Source organism: Rousettus aegyptiacus, unplaced genomic scaffold, assembly GCF_014176215.1.
Source record: "Rousettus aegyptiacus isolate mRouAeg1 unplaced genomic scaffold, mRouAeg1.p scaffold_m13_p_13, whole genome shotgun sequence".
Lineage (NCBI taxonomy): Eukaryota > Metazoa > Chordata > Mammalia > Chiroptera > Pteropodidae > Rousettus > Rousettus aegyptiacus.
This window is the reverse complement of record NW_023416288.1, coordinates 5,541,473-5,554,866: the sequence shown is the minus strand read 5'-3', so window position 1 is coordinate 5,554,866 and position 13,394 is coordinate 5,541,473. Positions and strand designations below refer to the sequence as shown.

Genomic DNA, 13,394 nt, shown 5'->3' with positions numbered 1-13,394 from the left:
CCAATTCGGTTTTCTGATATTTTCATTAGGATATTTGTATCAATGTTCTTGAGTAAGACTGTCCTTAATTTTCTTTTCTTGGAGTATCCTTGAATAACTAACAGTATACTAGCCTTGCAAAATGAGAAAGAATAATCCTTTTTGTTGTTGTCATTGCTGTTATTGTCTGGGAAAGTTTATGTCAGTTAGAGTTGTCCTTGAATGTCTGGTAGAAGTCACCTGATAACCCATCCAGGCCCAGTATGTTTTCTTCCTGTGAAAATTTTAAACCACTAATTATATCTCTGTAATAATTAGAGTATTTTTCAGGTTTTCTATTTCTTCGCAAATCAATTCTGATGAATTTCTTTTGTTCTAGTAATTTACCTATTTCATTTTATTTTTCAAAGTTTTATATTATCTTCTTATATTTTTGATGTTTGACACATTCATCTCTATGACCCCTTCTCATTTATTTCTTAATCATGCCAGAGATTTGTCCATTTTATTTTTTAAAGAACCAGCTTACATATCTGTTCTCTTGCTTATTCATTTCTGTTTTTTATAGGTAATATTTCTCTGCCATCATTTTCTTTGAGTTTACTGTCTTCTTATTTTCCTTGCTCTTTAAGCTGGAGTTCTAAATATATTCAGATTTCCACTCTGATTCATGGATTATTTAAAAGGTAATTTTGTTTTGGATTTCTACACATAAGGAAATTTTCTGGTTAGTTGTATATTCTTGATTTCTCGTGTAATTTCATGGTCATCAGAGAATATATTCTACATGATTTCAATCTTCCAAATTTGTCAGGTCTTGCTTTTTTGGCCTTACATATGTTTAATTTTTTCAATAAGATTTCTGTGTTCTTGCAAAGAATGTGTGTTCTGTAATTATTGAGTGCAGATGTTTTCACTGAATAAAGCTTGGCTATTGCATTATTCAAATATCCCATTTTTTAGTAATTTTTATCTATTTGATCTGTTAAATATTGAGATATGTGCTTTGAAACATTTTTTAATGATTTTGTAAAGCTTTTTTTTTTTTTTTGCCAGTTTTTACTTTGTATATTTTAAAGCCATGTTATTTGGTACTCAGATATTTGTCATATTTTCCAAGTAAATGGAATTTTTTATCATTATGCAATAATCTACCATATCTATGTTAATGCTATTTACTTTTAAGGCTATTTTCTCTGATATTAATATAAGTACACTAGCTTTCTCCGTCTGGAATATCTCTTTTATCCTTTCTTTTCAACCTTCTGTATTCTTATATTTTATGTCTTTCTCTGCTCTATAATAACTGGATTTATATCTTTTAACAATATGTCTTAACTAGATCGTTTTAGCCAATTTATATTAATTTTGATTACTAATATTTTCATTTAATTCTATCATCTTATTCTGTCTCTTTTCTGTTAGTCTGGCTTTTCTGCCTCATTGTTTTTATTCTTTTTACCTTCTTTTGAATAGTCTTTGGGGTTCCAGGTCATATAGATATTTCCTATTAGACACCTCATTTGTAGCCCAAAAGCTGTCTTTTCTATCCTTGATGACCAGGTATCAAAATAGAAACAAGTTTCCCAGCAATCAACAGATACTATCTGGTTAAAAGCTCCCTTTGGCACTTGGTTACCTTCCAGGAGTCCTACATTCATTTTGTTTTGGTCATTCGTTACTTTCTTGTCTGCTCAGCTATGGTAAGGTCATTCAGAGTATCTAAACCATCATATTGTTAGAGACAGAAGTTTAAGTCACATTTATCTTTAATGACCAAATTATAGTTGCTAAAACTACTTCTGGTGTTCAAGCTGGCAGTTAGTCTCCCTCTCAGTGTCTACATGTAGGAGGAAAGTGTGTCTTACATGTGGCCGCTGCAGTCGTTCTATAACACACCTTCTCTCCTCTTGCATGGCTCCAGTCCTCTTTGTGCCCACAAAGCCACTGATGAATCCTTGCCACAGCCACAGTCTTGCCTGAGAACTCCACAGCCAAGGGGCTGACTTTGGGTGGTCCCAAGGCTTCCAGCCCTTGTGATGCATATGCTGCTGGCTTCTGAACAGAGAGAAGCATGGTCTCCTCCACACCCCCTGCCACACTTTGCCAGCTCAGCATGGTAGCAGCTCTGCTTGGGCCCACAGTCTCACGAAGGGTGTTGTATGGTTGCATGTCTATAGGAGCCAGGCGAGGAACATAAGTGAATGCAGAATGAAGAGCCCTTGCTTCTTCTGAGGAGCAGCCACTACTAGCCTAGGCCAATTTGTTCAGTGGGAATGCTGGCTTCTTCCAAGTCTTTGAATTTTCAAAAGAGAGCAAAAATCTGTATTTTTAAGAATTAAATGGACTTAAAAATATTTTTTTAATTTAAAAAAGCTCTACAAGCCAAATAAAACAAGTCTACAGGCAACGTGAGGTTCACAGCTATCCTATTTTTGTCATCAATTGTGAACAGATACTGGAGCAAGGGGAAGGTGGAATGGCTGTAGGCAGTGAGGGCAGGTCGTACTCCAGCAGGGTTGGGCCGCCCAATACAGCCATCAAAAATGCTCTTATGTGCTCTGGGACAATTTTAGAAGAGACTAATGCAGAAATGTTAGAAATGCCTCCGAAATGCGCATGCTGAGAAAAATCTGTTGCGCTTTTGATCTTATGCCTTATCTTTGTATTTGAAATTTTAAAGATGGTTTTCACTCCTAGAAAACTTATTTTGATGGCCCAAATTACTTCATATTTGTCACCTCCTGCCAGATCTCAGGACACATTTAGTAGCATACAGATTCCTTGTGACTACTCAGAAGAATCCCACCTTATCATCCACAGGACCAAAGTTGCTTGTCTTGGCCATAAATGTATGGTCCTGCCTAGCTGTCTGAATCTGGGAAAGAACTCTCTTCACATCTCGCTCATATCCTGACATTGAGTTTGAATAGCGTGACATACTGTCTTGAATTAATATGCTCTTGGGTCCACAGAAGCAAAGCTATGAGTCTGTTTCCCATAGCAACAAAAGACTGTCACACACAGAATTTCACAGCAGGAAATAGCTGGGTAAAGACAGTGAATTGTACCCATCAATGGATTTATCTCATTTTGAAGCCACTGGTCACTGACACACATTGAAGAACTATATTCACTTCATTCGTTTTCAATCAGCTAATCTAAGATACTTTCATTGTCTCGTAAACTCACTCAGCTTCTTCCTTACTCTGAAGACTAGTTTTGAAGGAAGTTCTTACCTGTCTTAGTGACTTCTTAGTTCATTTCCTATCTCTGTCCCTTTCCTTTTTCCACAGTCTATTCCTTCCTTGTAAGAAAATATGAAAGCAGTAAAAACAGCAGGGTCCTGATGGACCCGATATTCAAATACTGGCTCAACAACTCACTGGCTATTTAGCCCTGACCCTGAGCAAGTTACCCCATCACAGGCTTATAGCTACTCTATAGCCTAGACCAAATAACAGGCCTCCCTGGGCAACTTCAGGGGTGTGCACATTGGGTGTGGGGAGAGAGAGAGAGCATCCTCCTCAACAGGTAAATCAACCCAAGCAACTCGTAGAATAACAACGTGTCACCATATCCCACAAGTTTCTTAACACAGTCAGTTTTACTGTAAAATGGAAATAATATTTTTCAGGAAAGGTAAAATGCCTAGTTCAATATTCCTGAATTTCCTTCTATTCTTTCCCTCCCTCGCTCTCCCCAAGGCCTGTTCTTCTATTAAAACACTCAATATACTAAACTTAAATATACAGAATGCATGTCTTACGTGTGTATGTCAATATGATATAAAATCTTTGAAATACAAATCACCAACCTCCCTAGTCTATTAGATAAGGTGGTTCCTTTTCAAAACACAAATCTGGTCTATCTGCCCATTGCTGAAAACCCTTCAGTAGCATCCCATTTCTTTCAGGGTAAAGCTCAGACCCCATCACAAGACTTAACATCCTATATATTTTGGCCCTGCCTCCCTCCCCAACTCATCTCACCCTGGGCTTGCTTTCCATCATTCCACCAACCTGTCTCAGTCTTTGATAGTTCACTGTGTTTGCTTCTGGGCATGTTGCTTCCTCTTCCTGAAATGTTCTTCCCTCCCTCATTGGCTCATTAACTCCTCCTTGTCTTCCTTGTCTAGCTCCAGCATCCTGTCCCCAAAGAAAGCTTCTCTTCTCTACATTCCAATTAGGTCACATCTGCCTATTACAGACTCTCACATTTTTTAATGTGTGTGTGAGTATTTTTTAAAGTCTGTCTCTCTGGAGTATAAACTCTGTGAGAGCAGGAAATATGTTTCTCTGTGTTCCCCACTATACCCCAGTGTTCGGCGCCACATCTGGTACATGCTGGGCACTCAATAAATATTTACAGCTGAATGAACACATGGACAGGAGCCACTGAAGTGCAGAACACTAAAGGTGTATTTTCCATCTCTGGAGGTTAACTAGATATGCTCACTAGATACATGGTCACAAAGGCGCCTGATGAACTAGAACATGGGATTTCACAAATAACTGAGTATGGGAATATGAGGCAAGTTTAAACTAACTTACAGTCAGCTTTTTATTGGCCTAGTGCCTCACTGAAAATGCACTGTCCTTTTAGGGGTACATTTAATCATCACAGGTTTTGTAGTATAAGTGAGGTAGTGTATATAAATCTTTATTGTGCTTAACATTTTTTCAATGCCTTTAATCTTAAACTATGCGACATTTCAAGTCTTATTTTCCTCGTACATAAACTTTCTATTAACAAATGTGACTGACAAGGTAAGAATGGAAATAAAGTAAGATAAGGTCAAGTAGGAAATAATATTATTTCCATTTTGAAGAACTTCAAAAGCATGAAGTATGCAAAACATGATGGAATAAAGGGTTACAAGACAGATATGCTGGAGCCTATTAGAAAAGGAATACAGGAGAGCAGTGCTGTTAGTCGAGTGACCGAGTGACAGGAAAACCAGAGTTTGGCAGAATATTTGAACTCTGCAGAACTGAGCCCCATCGGGTCTATACAGATAAATGAGCTAAGAAAGTTGATAAAATCCGAAGCATGAGAAAAGAAAGATAACAAGAACTTAGAGGAATAAAGCAATCCAGCTCGGGGAATAAAGCAATTGTCTGGGCTTGGACAAATCATTCCAGGAGCCTTGCATCACAAAGATCATCCACACAATATTTCATCACCTCTGGGTGCTGACACTCAGTAAACACAGAAAGCTCATCTCTGCATAAAGCTGCACCTTTACATGTCATCACAGCCGATGTCATTCAGCCACCCAGGTGTCTCTCAGCCTTCACTCTGAATCATCCTTCAGATCATCTATAAATGTGGAGTTTTTTCTTTATTGTTTGATTCTGCTCCATGCCTTTTATGAAGGAAAAGAAAAACCTCTCACAAATATCAAATCCATTACCTTTTTCTTTTCAGAGTCTGACCTGAACACTGTGTTAAATGAGTTACACAAGTTCTTTTCAGGAATGAGGGAGAGCGTCATCTTGATTAGAGAAGGGAGCCGCAGGGAGCAGAGCCAGCTCGCTGGTGGTAGACTCCATTGTCAGTTATTGAGGGTTCATTATGCCATGCGGAGGGCTCCATTTCTCTTTCCTGTTTCTTCTTATGTTGGCTGCCCAACTTTGAACCATTTCAAAAGCAGCTTCCCATGAGGGCTAGTTAAAGATTTGGTAAGGAATCAAAGGGTTGGTATTAGGTTTGCATCTTGGTGGGGAAATACAGACAAGAAAATTGAATAAATTAGAAGTGTGGAGAATCTTTGCATTTTAATTACACCTTTTTTTTTTTTTTTTTTTTGCCTATGAAAAAGAATGGGAAAATTTACAAACCACTGCTGTGATCTGAAAAAACACAAGTTATTGCTCTTTCAATGAAGGAAGGACTAGTGGGTAAAATTCCTCGTTCATACTAAGCCATCATTTATCTGTCTTTATCTGAGAATAAATCAAAATTTCTTCCCTTTTTATTTTTACAAAATGTATTTTCTAGTGTTTATGCAAATTAGCCATCTGCTTGAGTTTGTCATTCCATCTCTTCCCTCGACCTTAAGCACTTCTGGTGGGTGTGCAGAGTCACTCAGCGCAGTCTACCACTCTACTTTTCTGTTTAATCAGAAAAATGGGCATGAGATACATTCAGTCCTGACTCACACAGGATTTGGTTTGCACGGCAGAGTAATTCAGAAGATATCGAGAGCCAAGTACTCTATTCTTAAAATGAGATTCCAGGACATTCACATTTCTTCTCTGAGGTTCCTCCAGTGTGCTGCCTCTTTGACTGTACACCATCCTTGGACCATGGTCCTGTCTTTCCTTGTGGTCGTTAAACAAAGAAATGGCCTCTGCACGTGCCTCCTTCTCCAGAATGAAAAAATCATTACTATGTTTGACTCCTGGATGGTTCAACTTGACAAGATGCATGTTTTTCAGTAAATACTTCTTCCTTACATTGGAATCCATTATCTCTTTTTGATCCTGTATAAAACAGCACAGTCTGCAAGGCAGGCTCGTCTCATTATTTGGTCAACCTTGGGAGGTGTGGACTGACATCTTTCCTAAATGCCTAACCTGAATTTATATCTGCCTGCTGGATATCCAAGGCATTCATTTTCCATTTCAAACCAGCTACTAGTTCTTGACATTATGCTATCTCAGTTTCCCATGTCTTTGTGTAATTATCTACAAAAAGGATAAATATACCTCTATTTTTTAAGACACTGTCAGCAATATTAGTCTCTTGCAGGAAGAAAAGGAGATGCCTCAACCTAGTAGTAGTATTACTGTGCTTATGTTTAAGACCTTGAGAGAAGGATAACTGAATCCAGAAAGTAAAGTTAAGGACAAATGTAAGTGAGCAAAGAGAGGGTTAATAATTATTGAATATTGGGTCATTTTCGAATGTTGCCTTCCTAGCTCCAGAGGGAAAGGGCAAGGAAAACTGACAGATGCGCCTAATGCCAAAGGAAATTGGGAGAAAGCTGCTGAGTCAATGCTTAAAATTGGCTATTAACTCAGGGCAGTGCTCAGTCCTGAGCAGCAGCTGGCCTGAAGGAAGCAAGTACACGTCACTTCAGTCTGTGTCTTCCAAAAATGGACATGTACATTAAGAAAACTTAAGTCAGATCCCAAATTGTGCATTATATCCTTTCATTAGATTGCCCACTGCCATAATACAGACCCTCATCTTTGTTATATTGAATTATTCTAGTAGCCAGATGGACCCACCTATCTCTAATTTCTCTCATTCATGTTTCATACTACTATCAAAATTATATTCTGAAATTGTAGGGATAATCAAATCTCATTTCCTCACAGGTTTTCAACACCCCACTTTTGCTTGTAGGATAAAATCTAAATGTGGTTGTTTTTTTTTTCTTGTCTCTTTTTTGTATTTTCTTTAAAAAAAAAAAAAAAAGTCTTCCATAGTCTGACACAATACAATTGTCCACCTTTATGTACTACTCTGTTTCCACAATTTATGCTTCAAACATTGCTGCTTCCAGGACACACACTGCCATTTCACACTTTCATGTCTTTCCCCATCTTTTCCATCCCAAGTAGAATCTCTTCTTTGTCCATTTCTATCCTTAATATCTTACTCATCTTTCAAGAACAAGTTCTGACCACTTCATGAAGCCTTCGCTGGCTCCTACCTCTCACCTCCCACTTCCACCTGCATTCAGAATTATTCTTTCATCAGCACTCCCATAGTATGTATGTGCAGTTTAAGCAATGGTAATAAAATAAGTAGCCATAAACCACTACCAGCTTAAGTGGAACAATGCCAATATATTTGAAGCCTTCTCTATCTCTTCTCCCTTGAATCCCCCTATCTGCCAGAAGTACCTCCTCTCCCCAATTCTGTGTTCATCATTCCTTTATTTTTCTTTATAGTGTACACAGATAGGTATACCTCTCAACAATATACTGTTTAGTTTCACATTTTTTGAACTTTTATAACATAGTTATATTTTCCATATTTTCTTCATTTTTTTAGCTCAAAATTGTGAGAGCCACCATGTTAATGTGTATTGCTGTAACTATTTTTGCTACATCATGGTTTCCTATGATAAGAATATGAATTTATTAATCCATTTTTCTATTGGTAGGCATTAGGGTAGTTTACAGTTTCTGATTATTAGAAATATTGCTGTTATGGACTTTCTTGTTAAGTTCTCCTGGTATATATCTGAAAGACTTTCTCTTGGAAAAAATTCCTATATCTATTCCTAGGAGTAGATTTGCTGGATCTTGGGGTCTGTTCAACTTCAAATAGACTAAATAATGCCATAAAACTTCCCAAAGTGTTTGCAATAATATATATACTCCTACATGCAGTGTGTGAGTCCCTGCTGCTTTATATCTTTGTCAACATTTGATATGAAATTGATATTAAATTTCTGTTAGTATAGTGTATATGAAATGCTATATCATTATGAGTTTCATTTTCTTCCTGATTACTAATGAACATCTTTTTATATGTTTGTTATTCATTTTCATCTTCTGTAATACTTAAGTTGATGTCTCTTGCCCACATTTTTATTGTTATTGTTGTCTTTTCCTTATTGGTTTTTATACATGATGGATATTGTATTTTTATTGGTTATATGTTTTGCAAATATCTTTTCCCAGTTCGTGACAGCCTTTTTTCCTTTATGATCTCTTTCGATGAAATCAGATTCTTAATTTTATATGATCACATATATCAGTGGTTTTTATTATGTGCATTTTTGTACTTTAAGAAATTCTTTCCTATCTTAAAGTCATTTTTTTTCCTAGAAGTTTTAAAATTGGACTCCACATTTAAATCCACGATCCATCAGGAATTGCTTTTTGTACGTGGTATGAAATAGGGATTTATCCTAAAAAAAAAAAAAAAAAAAAAAAAATTTAACCTGACATTTAGTTCATTATAGTTTGTAGTAAAATTTACTATTATATTATAAACATCTTGATATGTGACAGCGTGCCATAATTATCCCTGTATTCTCCACTTTCTTAGCACAACACTTTCGACCTAGTGGCTACTTAAGAAAACCAGACTATCATGACCATTGGGCACTTCCCAATGTCCCTGTCCTTTTACTGTGCTTCTGACAACACCAGGAAGCTAGCACCATAGCAAGGAGCACAATGGCTTCTGTCTCTGTCTTGCTGGGCACCTCCTCTGCCCCATTCCATCTTCTGCACATGTTCTCACAAGCAGCTTCCCTGCTCCATTTCTCATAAGCACAGCCAGAGAACACTGGAAATTGCCAGTCAATTTCTTTTGTTTTGGTGCACAATAGCCTAATAGTACATCTCCCAGGAGTATTGTAAGAAGCCAAGGATAGGCCTCAGCAGGGTGGAATCAACCCCAGCCTGTGTTCAGGTATTCCAACATGGCTCAGACATCACAAATCATGGAGAAGTATCTGTTTTTAGGTGTCAGTTTTCTTAACCACAGATCGCCAGCAAAATGAAAATTCCAATGAATCCACTTAGTTTTTCCACCACTAGAGTGAGTTAAGATGGCACTAAATATAAGTATAAAGTTCTTTTATGAATTGTGCAAATGTGAAAGGGAAATATTTCAATTCACAACCTAGATATATTCTCTTTTTCATGTGTGCTTTTTCTGTGCTTTTAATTCAGAGAAATTGAGCACATATTTATTCAGTATTTACCAGAATAAACATTTCTAAAATATGCAGAGAAGCACTGAAGCACTATGGGTGGTAGAATAGCATGAGGGAAAGAGCACAGATTTGGGAAGATTCCAGTTTAGTCACTTACTAGCTGGATAATCTCATCACAAAATGGAGATCAATACATACCTACCTTGCAGAGTTTTCGTAACAATTAAATTAGGTTAGTACTACAAGTGCACAACGGTGCATAGTATATTTTAGGTCACGAGTAAATTATTTAAGGATGATGATGATGAAAGAGGGAAGAGGAGAAATGACTGTTGATTATGATGACTCTTTGGAAATATATACTTTATGATGTCTAATAGATCAATAACTTAGAAACAAAGCTGACTGCAATGAACTGTAATTATCATAACCATATTTTCAAAACACAAATTGAAATGTGATTTGCCAAGTAAATGAGTCCAAGAATATATTAAGATCTAATATTAGAAACTGGGATGGTGTCTATGGCCATGCTACACTGAACAAGCCCAATCCCATCTGATCTTGGAAGCTAAGCAGAGTCGGGCCTGGTTAGTACTTTGATGGGAGACTACCTAGGAAAACCAGGTGCTGTAGGCATAAAAAATTTAAAAAGTAAGGGATTGTAAGATGACAAGTTCTTTGCATCTGTGAGGTCAACCAAGGGTTGCCTCGGAAAGAAAGAAAGAGAGAGAGAGAGAGAGAGAGGAGAGAGAGAGGAAGGAAGGAAGGAAGGAAGGAAGGAAGGAAGGAAGGAAGGAAGGAAGGAAGGAAGGAAGGAAGGAAGGAAGGAAGGAAGGAAGGAAGGAATTGAGATTGTCTAAGAATATCTGAGATATGCAGTCCCTAGACTTATATGGGAAGCATTGATCATTTGCCATAGGGAAGACCAATTCTGTTTCAGAGAGAATTCTTAGAGCAGATGATATTTGAGTGGAGTCCTGGTCTGCCTTCAACAAGTAAATATGAGGAAAGAGTGGAGAAATTCCAGATAGCAGAGAAAGTATTACAGAACAGGACAGAGACATGTAAGACATGGACCCTTCCCCCAGGTGCCTTTTTATCATATACAAAAGATTATAGATAATCCTCAAGATTCTGAAGAATCACCTGGGGTAGGAATGGAATCCAGGAAAATAAGATGGGGGTAAAATTAGCAGGAACCTAAGTACTACCCCATACTCATACCCCTGTTTCACCCAAACTGGCTCTGCTCTTATGCATTATTTATTGCCTTTCATTAGTAAAATTTCATTTGTAAAAAACTTTCCTCTGCTTAATTAAAGGTAAAAAACGTGTTATTCAGTAATGGGCTTACTTCCTGCCTTGTTTTCTGTAACAAATCCATGTGGCCCTTTAGGTGACCCTGTGATAACTTTTGCTTTGATTACTTGTCTTGCAAAACTGTCTAGGTCTACCTGAGACAGAGGTCAACAGTGTTGTAAGATGTCACTCATATCTGGGACCAAATTCTGTTTTAAAGAGAAGTAGCCCAAGGAGAATGTGGAGCAAGCACAACCCAGCCCTGATTGCAGTTGAGTGATTTATAATGTGGTCCAGACCCTTTTGTGGGGGGGACAGGAAACCCTTCTGACATGTCTACTAGGAGGTGAGATAGTGACCCAGATATTGGGTACCCTGAAAGGAGTATGAATGGGAAGCATGCAAAGTGCAACTTGGTAGCATCCCGGCCTGGGCCCTGGAGATAGATAGATAGATAGATAGATAGATAGATAGATAGATAGATAGATCGATCTATATATATAGATATAGATATAGATATAGATATAGATATAGATATAGATATAGATATAGATATAGATATATACTTTTGAGTAGGCAGAGTCCTTTGGGATAGATATGTCTCATGCTCGAGCTCCCTGAATTTCAGAAGGTAAATTAGAGAGGACTCTAGAGAGAAAAAAAAAATAACTCAAAACTATCATATGGGAAACTACACAGAATGTTGTTATCCATTGTAAGAAGAGAATAAGAATCAGTGAATCTCTGAGTTTTTTAATTGTTGGTTGCTTGTATTTCCACTCACTTGTGCTGGCCTTTTTAAATGGACCACACTATTATCATTGCCAAATCACATTGTCTTGAAACGAATGAATATATGTAAATTTTCCATTTAGCTCCCAGATATCAACGTAGCCATAAGCCTTCTATTTAAAAAAGGTAAACTAGAAAGTAGAAATACATTGAAAGTGCCCAAGAGAACATGGCAATAATTAGAACAATGGGACAGGAAGTATTTCAGAGCTATCCCTGCTAAGATGTTGCTTCTCAACGCATCAAGGAGACTTAAGGAATGAGAGCTTAGAGAAGAACATACTTTACACAGTTTCATACAGATTATAATAATAGATGGTGCCAGTATTCTATTAGAGAGGAAAAGCCCTACCTTTTTAGTGATATATTGTTGCTTTCAAAACTTTGTTGAGAATATCTAAATTTGAAAAGGAACAGAATGTTTTTTAAAGCTCTATAGGTAATTCTGCTACATACAGCTGGGTAAAACCCACTTCTGAATAGGCTAGCATAGGCAACTAGGCATTAAATGGACTACTATTGTAAAATATACAATGTAAGGCCAAGAAAAAGTAGTGAATTCTTTATAAGTCAGTTGTTTCCTAAATATTTCACTAAGAAAATGACAGAATGGTTAAAATAATTCCACTTTTATTTATACGATTTGTTTAAATCTTTAGGTAAAACTACTTTTAATTTTCTTAAGACCACTTAAACAGCTATGGATTAACTTCTAATAAAACCTCTGCAAGTTACAATTAAAATATTTGAGTTAGTAATTGGTACTTACTGCATTTCATGATACTTCACAAGTGAAGTGGAGAGATAACTGTAGGTATTATTCTTAAACCCAAAATTCTGATAATTATTCTCTCTATGGAAGCTAAAGATTTTAGAAATTATTGGTATTTTAAAAGGAATTTGTATTTGAAAATGAAAGTAAGAGTGAGAGTCTAAAAACCATCAGTCCTACAAGATTTCAAGATGTATGTAATAAGGCTACGGTTATCAAAAGGATGGGAGTACTGGCACTGGCGTGGTTGAGCTGTCCAAAATATACTGTGGGAAGCCTGGCAAAAGATGAACAGATAGACAATATGCAGTTGAGGCAGCATTAATTACAAATCAGAGGATGAAGGACAGATTATTGATAACTGGTGCTAGGATAAATACAGATAAAAGTAAATCTCTACTTCATACCATATGTAAAAATCAGCTTTAGGTGGATTAAAGACTGAGTGTGAAAAAGCAAATGATCAAAACTTTTGGAAGAACACACAGGAAAATATGTTGAGTTCATCTGGCTTGGGAAGGATTTTTAAACAAGTCATAAAAAGCCCAAACCACCATAAAGAGATATTACTGATAAATCTGATTCCATTAAAATTTTAAATGTCTCTCTGAACCAACAGAAAAGACAAGCCTCACATTAAGAGAATGTATTTGCAATACATAAAATAGAAAAAGGCATGCTATCCAGAATATATAAATAATAAAGGACTTTTATGAATTAATAAAAAGACAACCTAATAGAGAAAAATGGACAAAATGCATGATGCAAATATTTATAAAAGAGGAAACCCAAATGGCTAATAAACATCTGCAAAGATGCTCAACATCAGTAAAAAGCCAATTAAAGCAATTATATAACATTTTACATACATCAGATTGGCAAAACTTTAAGTCTGTTAGTTCCAAACATTGGCAAGGA

The 13,394-nt window shown here is 36.7% G+C and overlaps 1 protein-coding gene and 1 pseudogene across 7 annotated transcripts in view; both read left to right on the top strand.

Annotated features, from left to right (window-relative positions):
• Positions 1–13,394, top strand: part of MAGI2 (membrane associated guanylate kinase, WW and PDZ domain containing 2) — a 1,221,159-nt gene that overhangs the window by 1,140,596 nt on the left and 67,169 nt on the right. The window lies entirely within an intron of this gene.
• LOC118611229 lies at positions 10,131–10,249 on the top strand (annotated as a pseudogene).